At 44.4% G+C, this 12,178-nt stretch overlaps 1 protein-coding gene across 3 annotated transcripts in view; it reads left to right on the top strand.

Moving 5' to 3' along the window:
• The first annotated feature begins 3,847 nt into the window (after positions 1-3,847).
• pacsin2 (protein kinase C and casein kinase substrate in neurons 2) overlaps positions 3,848-12,178 on the top strand; it is a 32,006-nt gene continuing 23,675 nt past the window's right edge. For 2 of the 3 annotated variants that reach the window (XM_084447982.1, XM_084447980.1), the window contains exon 1: positions 3,850-3,948. The gene's annotated coding sequence lies outside the window, so the exon portion shown is untranslated. Of the gene's footprint in view, positions 3,949-12,178 lie in introns of all 3 variants that reach the window. The other variant, XM_084447981.1, reaches the window with a different exon arrangement.

Raw genomic sequence — 12,178 nt, 5'->3', positions numbered from 1 at the left:
GAGAGAGTGGGAGGTGGAGAAAGCAAGAATGTTTGCAGTTTGTTGAACCATGCATGACTACTGACTAGCTTTGGGGCTCTCACTATCAGCACGTCCATGGATGAGGAAACCTAGTTAAGACAAGATAGAATATTTAACAGATAAATGCTCTGAAGTGAACAAGGGATGTAGAATAAGTCCTAGAACTCGTACTGTATGTACTAAATAGTATGTAAAGTGTAATTTACTATTTCAATCTTTTATACTGCAGTGCAGAGGGAACCTTTGTTAATAAGTCTGTTTATACTCACAACGTTTTCTGCTCCCCACACCCTGACTTCATGAGCTCAGAGCAACAGCCTGTTCTAGTGCTTTGTGTACTTCAGAGCTTTCCAGAAATGTCTACCGTGTATCTGTGCCTCACTGTGTGTGTAATACTGTGAGGCCTGACATGGAAATCCAGCAGACGACTCCAATGCACCCACAGTATTTTGAACTTTTTAGTTTTATCATTTTTATATATTTTTTTGTTTTCTATGAATAAGCTGAATATATTTCTCTCAGAACATGAATGTCTTAACAGACTGTTTATTACTAAACATGTAGGATACTTTTTTATGTTTTGTATTCTGTATACCCTGAAGAACATATTTAATTTGTATTTATTTGCAGTACATTTAAGCCTGTAAGGATGACTAGCATGCAAGCCAGTGCGATTAATAGAAATGGAATTGTGTTATGAGTTGAACAGTACAAAATTGACATGTTCAATGTTCATTAACACCTCATGAATCAAATTTATTTCTGCCACCTTTGAGGGATTAAGTAAATTTAGGTATTTTAATTTACAACTTAATATAATCTGTCTGAACTTCAGAAGGTGAATTACTTCTCTGTTGGTATGTTATCATGGTACTGTAACAGAGTTGGGTTAGGGTTGCTGTGTTGTCATGCTAACAGAGTTGGGTTAGGGTTGCTGTGTTGTCATGCTAACAGAGTTGGGTTAGGGTTGCTGTGTTGTCATGCTAACAGAGTTGGGTTAGGGTTGCTGTGTTGTCATGCTAACATAGAGTTGGGTTAAGGTTGCTGTGTTGTCATGCTAACATAGAGTTGGGTGAGGGTAGCTGTGTTGTCATGCTAACAGAGTTGGGTTAGAGCTAGTGCAGCATGATCCTTTGGTATGACCTTAGTGGTTTAATGTGCTTCACATTCTGGTCAGTATGTAGTCACATGTGGCATTCTTGTTTTTATAGTTGTTTTTATAGTTCAATGGTTTCTCATAAGGATCACTTGAGTGAGCTACTGTAGCATTGAGTGAAAACTAGCACTTGAGGACTGACTCAGAGGATTCTACATGTCCTACAGGGCCTGTTAGTCGACATAACCAAGGGATATACTGTGAGGTGCTGTTCTAGGGCGATCAGCATACAGTATAAGATAGACTCAAGCCTGAATTGCAGTTCAACTCAAATAGAATATACTATTTATATACCAACTGTGTGGTGTTGATATGGAGCTAGAAGTGAGTGGTTAAATATAAATACATATTGCACCTCTCAGATCACAGTTATACTGCACTCTGAGATCACAGCAGTACTGCTATACTGTACTCAGATCACAGTACTACTCTGATACTGTTCTCTCAGATCACAGTACTACTCTGATACTGTACTCAGATCACAGTACTACTCTGATACTGTTCTCTCAGATCACAGTAGTAGTGTTATACTGTACTCAGATCACAGTACTACTCTGATACTGTTCTCTCAGATCACAGTAGTAGTGTTATACTGTATTCAGATCACAGTAGTAGTGTTATACTGTACTCGGATCACAGTACTACTCTTATACTGTACTCAGATCACAGTACTAATCTGATACTGTACTCAGATCACAGTACTACTCTGATACTGTACTCTTAGATCACAGTACTATTCTTATACTGTACTCGGATCACAGTACTACTCTGATTCTGTACTCGGATCACAGTAGTACTGTTATACTGTACTCTCAGATCATCGCAGGAAGCATCTATTTCGTTTGTCTGAACAGTGATGAAGGCGTATGGCCAGAGTTGGGCTTGTGTACATAATTGATCATTTACAGAATACCTATGGTGCTCGCTTTGACATACAAATACCCTTCTAAACAAATATACAGTTGAAAATCACTTTTGAGGATATTTTTGTGAACGTCCTGTCGTTTACCCGTTATCTCTAGGCATATTAAATATGCACTTGTTTTATTTTGCTTACAAAATAGGAACAGTTTAGCCAACCGAATGTTATATACCATGTAGGAATAAGAAGATGTGTGAATTGTTACACAGAATATCTTTTTAATAAACAGTTCTTGGTGCCTCTCCAACTGCTCTGCATGTAATAAATCAAATGTAACAATTGGAGATGTGTGTAAAATCTCATTTCTAAGGGTCACTAAATTTTATTTATTTTTTTTGATTCCCAGACCAAATACAGAACAAATGAGCAGGTGTTTCCTATAATGGTGAGTTCTATATTGAGGTGGATGTCAAGTAGGGTTAGGGTTAGTATGGATTTGGGTTGGTGTGTGGTCATGCTAACAGTGTTGGTTAGGGTTAGTATGGGTTAGGGTCTATTTTGAATGCCTTATTTTGATGTTATTTATCTAAACAGGGAAACATTTTGTGTCTCATTAAAAGTCGGCATGTTATTACATAGAGTGCATTAATACAAACAGACAAAGCATAATCAAATAAACCAGTGGTGTGACCTTTGCTGTCACGGAAGACCGCCCGGCGATGATGGGTCTTCCTGTGTAAAACGAAGCGCACATAGACACACACACACACACACAGACCACTGTTAATACATGTATAATTGCAGGTGTGTGTTTACATACAGTGTGTCAGAAGAGAGATGTGTTGATATTGCATGTTGATTGTTGATCGAAACAGTCTACAAAGTTACTGAGCTGAATGGAGCATACATAACTAACCAAATGTCAGGAATGTGTTCAAAATCATGGATTTATGATTGACATACATTCACTGAAATTGTCGACCACAATAGTTCGTCACGTGTCAATGTCTGTGTTGAAGTTATGAGAGGGTCAGTGTCTGTGTTGAAGTTACTAGAGGCTAAATATACTAGTCTGCTGAAGTTATGAGAGGCTAAGGATGTGTGTATTGAAGTTATGAGAGGCTAAGGATGTGTGTGTTGAAGTTATGAGAGACTAAGGATGTGTGTGTTGAAGTTATGAGAAGCTAAGGATGTGTGTGTTGAAGTTATGAGAGACTAAGGATGTGTGTGTTGAAGTTATGAGAGACTAAGGATGTGTGTGTTGAAGTTATGAGAGGCTAAGGATGTAGTTAAGAGAGGCTAAGGATGTGTGTGTTGAAGTTATGAGAGGCTAAGGATGTGTGTGTTGAAGTTATGAGAGACTGAGGATGTGTGTGTTTAAGTTATGAGAGGCTAAGGATGTGTGTGTTGAAGTTATGAGAGGCTAAGGATGTGTGTGTTGAAGTTATGAGAGACTAAGGATGTGTGTGTTGAAGTTATGAGAGGCTAAGGATGTGTGTGGTTGAAGTTATGAGAGGCTAAGGATGTGTGTGTTGAAGTTATGAGAGGCTAAGGATGTGTGTGTTGAAGTTATGAGAGGCTAAGGATGTGTGTGTTGAAGTTATGAGAGGCTAAGGATGTGTGTGTTGAAGTTATGAGAGGCTAAGGATGTGTGTGTTGAAGTTATGAGAGGCTAAGGATGTGTGTGTTGAAGTTATGAGAGGCTAAGGATGTGTGTGTTGAAGTTATGAGAAGGTTAAAAGGTAACTCTCAGCAGTCATTTGATTTGGGGATATGACGTCAGTGAGGGCGGCGCAGCTGGTCTCTCTCTCTGGTCTCTGGAAAAAAGACGGAGAAATCTTAAACCTTTCACCAAGACTTACGTTTTCACCTTAGACACCGTCCACCAAGAGGAGAAAAACTCTGTAAGGTGCAGTACATGTTTACGTCATTTGCATTTGGTGATTCATTACTGCGATGATGAATTAAAGTTGGCTCTACGAGCTCATGTAGTACCTAGGCTAGATAACTAAACTAGGCTAGTGCTAGCTAACTGGCTGACGTGAGCTACCACTAAACTGTGTTGCAATAAATGGGCTGGCAAACTAGCTGGGCTAGGCTGTTTCTTCCTGGTTTAGTAGGTAGCTCTAGCTAGATGTCGCTCACATAGAAACACGGCGTGTGTTTAGTTTCAAACAGCGTGTCGGCGAGTTCAATTCATGTTATAGGTTATAGGCGTTTAGTCCTGAAATGCAGAAGCTAAATTGGCTTCTACATGTCAACCTAGCTCGCCTAGCCTAACTAAAGTTCATTAAGAAAAGTGAAGGTAACTTTTGGGCAGCTGTCAGGCGCAGCGGTGTAAAGTCCGAGCCTAGTTGGCAAACTTTAAGTCAAAGTTGTCAGGTTTGCAATCAGAGGTTAACTGGCTAGAGGCACTTTCACTCTGCTGCTGGGCTAGTCTGGCTGAAGGGCGGGGCAGGTTTCACAAGACTAGACTAGATAACCCCCCTAGACCTAGCCCTAGCCCTAACCCTAGCCCTAGACTTAACCCTTGATCTAGTCAACACTGAGCTAATGGATAACCCTAGATATAGACTTAACCCTTGCTCTAGTCAACACTGAGCTAATGTCTTCTCCTACAGCACTAATAACTTGAGTGACTTGACCAACATCAACAGCCCTCTTCAATGTCGCACAGCCATAGCTAGATTGAAAAGTTCCTCCACGTCTTTATCAGTGTGTGCCTACTGACTGCCCTATTCATTCATTATCTTGCTCTTTGCTGGACCCAGGTATGCCGGCATGCCTTGTATTGAGTTAGCTAGAGAGCTGCTTTGAGTTCCACATGATCTCCTGTTGTTTTCCGGCTAAAGTTTGCTTTAACTAAGCTACATCCCAGTAAAGGAATGAACAGATTGTGGTCTACTGAAGATGTCCTTAAATGGAATTTATCAGCATTGGGTCAACATGCACTCATTTTTGTGATCACATCGTTCATATGAGTTCTCCGAAAGGAAGACCGTTCTAGCGGTCTTCAGTCGGTCACTAACCAGGAACTACGGAGAACGTCGAAGAACAGCCGTTATCAACACCGTCAGAGTTAAAGCGTTCCTGGTTCTCTTCAGGAGATAGTTGACTGAGAACCCAGTCATAAGACTATAGTCGCAGACTATATGTGTAGAGGAATTTGATTGGAACATTGACAAGTGGACGGGTTTTAAGAACTTTATTCGATAGAAGGATAGTGTTGATTGACGGGTGGATGTCTTGAGATTATTGGCCTAAAATCTTAAGGTACCTGTTGTCGTCATTGCACGTGACCTACCGTTTTCCAGGAAGTAAGAAATTATATACTTTGATGTAAGATTACAACAAAAGTAGAATTTGGTAATTTTTTGGGCATTCATCGTTGAATAGGTGAACACTATGACCAATTATGTGAACCAAAATGGGACAGAATGCTGTTTTCATTTCTGTGCGACTTTAAAAGTGTAGTGAAACTGTTGTTCCTGGTTTTCTTCAGGGGACAGTGGACTGAGAACCCAGTCATAATCAGACCAACTAATTAGCTAACTAACTACTAGAGGCTCTATTTGCTTTTTTCCACTTCATCTGCCTTATAGGCGTTATGTCAGTTTGATGTAATTGGTGGTACAGATGCGGAAGTGCCCGTTGACTTCAATGTTAAAAGTTCACTATAAAAACACCACTTCAAGAACCCAAATATTCAAAATAACAGGCTGAATACACTATCGGGATTACAAACTCATCATTACCAGACTCCGATTGTTTTTCACTGTCATAGTTTTCACGTTTGAAAATACATGGAAGTGAATGAGCCAGATAGCCGTTAGCCGGAGTCGACGGGCACTTCCGCATCCGTGCCACCAATTACGTCAGACTGACCAATGGCAGCTGAAGTGAATAAAGCGAATGTGGAGTATGTGGGGGTCCTTGTAGATGCTCTATGCGGAGTGTGTGGGTGTCAGACTGATGATCAGTCTATGTTGATGTAAGGCACTATCTTTTTTGCAAGGGCGGATTTGAATTGAGTGAAGAGTCAAATGAGCGCATAATTCAGAACCATGTCTGTTCTACTCCATTCTGTTTCTACTACCCTCGAGTCCCCTACCCAAGGCCCGTCATGTGACCAGAGGGATTCCACAGGAAGAGGAATGATGTCAGGGTCTCCCCTTCCCTGTCACCAACTACCGTGTTTCCCCTCCATTATGTCTTCTGCTGGCGCTTCACATGGAAAATGCTGGAGAGAGGGAGAGGAATTGGCTCTATTGTTGTGGCCGGTGCCAGGGCCCTGGGCAGGGCTGGCTGTGGGTTAGGTGGTCATGTTGAGGTTGAGAAGCTGACCTGGCGTTGACTGGTCCTCATGGTCTGAAGCTCCTCATTCCTCCCTCCATGTGAGGCTTCAGTGACTCAGTGTCACAGATTTCCATTAAAGATGGACGGGTTTGTCACGTGGAGACGGGCTCACTGCGAAGCCAACCCAGTCACGTGAGATCGACAGTGAGCGGACGGGAGAGACCCGAGTCAAGTTCACAACCTCTCGTTGCCATGGGAACACTTGACCCCCCCCACCCCCCTCCAGAGAAAGCTGCGTTCGGAGTCGGTTTCCTTCCTGGTTTAACCACCCCATGGGATTAAGAAATACGCCCCATTGCGAAGTCAAAATACTGCTGGGATACACACACACACACACACACACACACACACACACACAGCAGCTGAACTCACTACCACAAGATTGCAAAGAGAACACAAATGATGATAGCAGTTCAGTAAATAAATAGCCAGTGTCAGGTAACATTTGCTTGAATCAAGCCAAGTCACTGAATAATAAACTAATATTACACATGTTGGTAGATCGTGGATCTTGACTTGCTTAGAGGAGGAAAAGCGTGTTGTCTATAAGTTGAACAAACTCAACCAGGAAGGGTTAGGGTTATCTGCTATTGTTTGGTACTGTTGTGCCTAGGGCTGGGTATCGATTAGAATTTCAAGAATCTAATCGATTCCGATTCACAAGGTTCAGAATTGATTATCACGATTCGATTCAATATCGATTCGGTTAGTGTTACTAAAACCTTTTCGATCGATCTTGGGATTCATGAATCGATTTTGAATCGATTATTTTATTTTTTTAATTTATTTTTTTAAACCCAGCCCTAGTTGTGCCCAATGGTTCTAGCTATCTAGGCCTGTCGGATCTCCAGGTCTGCTGCCCCCCCAACATCCCCAACATTCCCAACATCCCCAACAGACGTTTGGGCTGAACTCAGCCAAGGGCTAAAAGGCTTCTTCTACTTCACATTCAACCAAGGGTTAAAAGGGGGATGAAGTCAGAATCTCAGAAAACAAAACCCTGTGTGACCTGGGTCTCACACAGTCAGGCAGCGGAGGCAAAAGGGATGACTCCATATGTACAGTGTGAGAGGGATGACTTCTCATGTACTGTGTGAGAGGGATGATTCCTCATGTACTGGGTGAGAGGGATGACTCATGTACTGGGTGAGAGTGAGAGGGATGACTTCTCATGTACTGGGTGAGAGGGATGACTCCTCATGTACTGGATGAGAAGGATGACTCATGTACTGGGTGAGAGGGATGATTCCTCATGTACTGGGTGAGAGTGAGAGGGATGACTCCTCATGTACTGGGTGAGAGGGATGACTCCTCATGTACTGGATGAGAGGGATGACTCATGTACTGGATGAGAGGGATGACTCCTCATGTACTGGGTGAGAGGGATGACTTCTCGTGTACTGGGTGAGAGGGATGACTCATGTACTGGGTGAGAGGGATGACTTATGTTCTGGATGAGAGGGATGACTCCTCATGTACTGGGTGAGAGGGATGACTTCTCATGTACTGGGTGAGAGGGATGACTCATGTACTGGATGAGAGGGATGATTCCTCATGTACTGGGTGAGAGGGATGACTCATGTACTGGTTGAGAGGGATGACTCCTCATGTACTGGGTGAGAGGGATGACTCCTCATGTACTGGGTGAGAGGGATGACTCCTCATGTTCTGGATGAGAGGGATGACTCCTCATGTTCTGGATGAGAAGGATGACTCCTCATGTACTGGGTGAGAGGGATGACTTCTCATGTACTGGGTGAGAGGGATGACTTCTCATGTACTGGGTGAGAGGGATGACTCCTTATGTACTGGATGAGAAGGATGACTCATGTACTGTGTGAGAGGGATGACTCCTCATGTACTGGGTGAGAGTGAGAGGGATGAGTCCTCATGTACTGGGTGAGAAGGATGACTCATGTACTGGATGAGAGGGATGACTCCTCATGTACTGGATGAGAGGGATGACTCCTCATGTACTGGGTGAGAGGGATGATTCCTCATATAGCCTACTGGGTGACTCAAAACCCGTCGGGATGACTCCCCTCAATGTGACTTCCTGAATGTTTGTAATCCTGGTCTTGTTAAAGGACTAGTGTAGTATTTAGCTTTACAAGCCCTGTTATAAGGTTGTTTACGATCGGTTTATACTGTTTTTGGGATATTCTCTGCTCATAGAGCTACACTGTGTTCTTAGCTGTGACGTGAGCAATGACCACTACTTTCTGCAGTGTGCAGTCTGTCAAAATTCTTATATGAGCCGTTGTTTATAATAGTGAATAGTGTTATAACAGGGCTTATAATGCTTAAGACCAAATAAGCCCTTAAAGGTCATTGTGAGGCTCGAGGCCTTGGCGCATGGTATTGTTGCAGGCCAGGCAATGGCCGAAAGGAGAACCACCATGTCTACTTATTTTGAGAGTCTCTCTTCACAGCTGTGTCACCCAGCGAGACCTGTTTCAGGACGTCAGGAGGGAATCATGGGTATTGTCAGACACACACTCCTCTCTTGTTATGAGATTCCCTTATTAAAAGTGGCTTGGATCTGCCTGAGACAATGGAAGACTCATTTTTTCCCCTCTCTGTAACTGTCAGACGCGCACACACACACACACACACACACACACACACACACACACACACACACACACACACACACACAAATCCTGAGGACAAACATGCTTGTGCCTGTCAGCTGTGGATTAACTCAGCTCCACTGCCCTACTACAGGAGAGCAATATGTTCAGGTGTGTGTGTGTGTGCGTGTGTGTGCGTGCGTGTGTGTGTGTGGCCCCATTGTTCTTCTTCCTGCAGCGTTCTGTTACAGTATCTCCCACAGCGCTGTTCTGTGGGTTCTAAACGGAGAACAGAGAACACACCTGAAGCCATGAATACACATGAGAGCAGGAACTGGAAATGCTACACGCGTAGGCACGGCAACTGTGGGCTTGACTGTGTGCGTTTGCAGGAGTGCGTGTGTGTGTGTGTGTGTGTGTGTGTGTGAGTGTGTTTGTCTGTGTGTGTTGAGTTCATGTGCAGCTGCTTGCCCCCCCCCCCCCCCCCCCCCCGCCCTACGAGGCGACCGTGGGAAGGTCCATCATGGTCCTGTCTGAATCAGATTAGTTTAACCAGGGGAGGGCAGGTTATGTTATTTTTAGTGTACTTCACTTTAAGATATGGCATATTTCTAAACCTATCACCTAATATGGTGAGTTTAGAGTCAGAATCAGTTTATTGCCATGGTAGTTTACACATTGGGGATTTGTTTTGGTCTCATAACACGGATGGAGACAACGTAAGACAGGGTGCATGGACAAGACGGGACAGTGCAAAGACAGGACAGTGGAAATAAAAAATACACAATATAAAGTACAAATGCACAATACAATACACAGACTGGAGTGCGGAGACTGTATACAAGACTGTAAGATTCAGATCAAAGATCAACTTTAATGTTGGGGAATGGAAAATCTGTCTTGGGCTTTCATCCATTCTGCAGAATTCCCATACAGATCCAGATGTTTCCCTGTCAACTAATGTAGCACTTACAAGTTATCTAGCTGGCTGATAAAACTGCAAATTAATGTAAAATAATATGCAAAGATGGCCTTATCACTACACCACCCATGTACACTTTAGCTAGCGAACTAGCAATTGGAAATGCATAGCAAGCATCTCCTCCTCTCCCTCTCCTCTCCCCTCCCCCCTCCTCTCCTCTTCTCTCCTCCCCTCCCCTCCCCTCCTCTCCTCTCCTCCCTCTCCTCTCCTCCCTCTCCTCTCTCCTCCCCTCCCTCTCCTCTCCCCAGTTCAATCAATCAATCAAAGCTTTATTTGTATAGCGCATTTCATACCCAGAGGCAACACAATGCGCTTTACAGAGAACAAGGGAGGTGGGCATACGACCCGCCTCTACATATTCCAGAGGGAAGAAAAAAAACAGTTTCACCCGGGGGCCAGAAAAGTGAGCTGTAAAAATTCTTCCCTGACCCCTCTCAACAAGGCGATTGAGCAAGCTCCTGGAGTATGTTTGTCTACCAGCTAAGAACATTTATAAAGCAATAAATTACATTAAATAACATTTTCAGAATACGAGAGGCTAAAAAACATCATAGGAGAGATATGGCAAATACTGGTGTATGTTTGCCATGACCCAGGCCTTAAGCCGGAAGTGGACTGGTGTATGTCTGTGTGTATGTGTGTTAACTAAATGCTACGACATCCACAGCAGACACAGGGGTATCTATCGGACTCAGGGAGGTCTGCTGGTGATAGTCGGGCATCCACTGGACCTGGTTAGAAGATAGGAGGGAGAGAGAGAGAGAGGCACTAGGGGAGGCAGAAAACGGTTAGTAGCACGCTGAGCCATTGAAGCAACACAGATGTCAGAACAGAACAAGCCTGTTTCAGGGCAACCAGCTTCTGTACACTACCTGATATACATACAGTGCATAGCAGGATAAACACCAGTGTATAGAGTTCAGAGTGATATGATGAGTATCCTCCCTGGGGCTGAAAATAGAAGGATGAATCATCCGTTCATCGTCCGTGTCGCTAAGCCTCAACAAGGCTCAGGTCTCATGGCTGCTCTGTTCAGGGTGTTTTGACTGTGATGGCCTGTAGGGGTAGTGTTAGGGGTAGTGTTAGGGCTGGGTTGAGGTTAGGGTTCTGGGTGTTCTGACTGTGATGGCCTGTAGGGGTAGTGTTAGTGTTAGGGTTAGTGTTGGGTTGAGGTTAGGGTTCTGGGTGTTCTGACTGTGATGGCCTGTAGGGGTAGTGTTAGTGTTAGGGTTAGTGTTGGGTTGAGGTTAGGGTTCTGGGTGTTCTGATTGTGATGGCCTGTAGGGGTAGTGTTAGTGTTAGGGTTAGTGTTGGGTTGAGGTTAGGGTTCTGGGTGCTCTGACTGTGATGGCCTGTAGGGGTAGTGTTAGGGCTGGGTTGAGGTTAGGGTTCTGGGTGTTCTGACTGTGATGGCCTGTAGGGGTAGTGTTGGGTTGGGTTGAGGCTAGGGTTCAGGGTGTTCTGATTGTGATGGCCTGTAGGGGTAGTGTTGGGTTGAGGTTAGGGTTCTGGGTGTTCTGATTGTGATGGCCTGTAGGGGTAGTGTTAGGGCTGGGTTGAGGTTAGGGTTCTGGGTGTTCTGATTGTGATGGCCTGTAGGGGTAGTGTTAGGGCTGGGTTGAGGTTAGGGTTCTGGGTGTTCTGATTGTGATGGCCTGTAGGGGTAGTGTTAGTGTTGGGTTGAGGTTAGGGTTCTGGGTGTTCTGATTGTGATGGCCTGTAGGGTTAGTGTTGGGTTGAGGTTAGGGTTCTGGGTGTTCTGATTGTGATGGCCTGTAGGGGTAGGGCTGGGTTGAGGTTAGGGTTCTGGGTGTTCTGATTGTGATGGCCTGTAGGGGTAGTGTTAGGGCTGGGTTGAGGTTAGGGTTCTGGGTGTTCTGATTGTGATGGCCTGTAGGGGTAGTGTTAGGGCTGGGTTGAGGTTAGGGTTCTGGGTGTTCTGACTGTGATGGCCTGTAGGGGTAGTGTTAGTGTTGGGTTGAGGTTAGGGTTCAGGGTGTTCTGATTGTGATGGCCTGTAGGGGTAGTGTTAGTGTTGGGTTGAGGTTAGGGTTCTGGGTGTTCTGATTGTGATGGCCTGTAGGGTTAGGGTTGGGTTGAGGTTAGGGTTCAGGGTGTTCTGATTGTGATGGCCTGTAGGGGTAGTGTTAGGGGTAGGGCTGGGTTGAGGTTAGGGTTCTGGGTGTTCTGATTGTGATGGCCTGTAGGGGTAGTGTTAGGGCTGGGTT

This window comes from Borostomias antarcticus (assembly GCF_949987555.1).
Source record: "Borostomias antarcticus genome assembly, chromosome: 13".
Taxonomy (NCBI): Eukaryota; Metazoa; Chordata; class Actinopteri; order Stomiiformes; family Stomiidae; genus Borostomias; species Borostomias antarcticus.
Note: the sequence above shows the minus strand (reverse complement) of the source record. Positions and strands in the feature narration are given on the sequence as shown.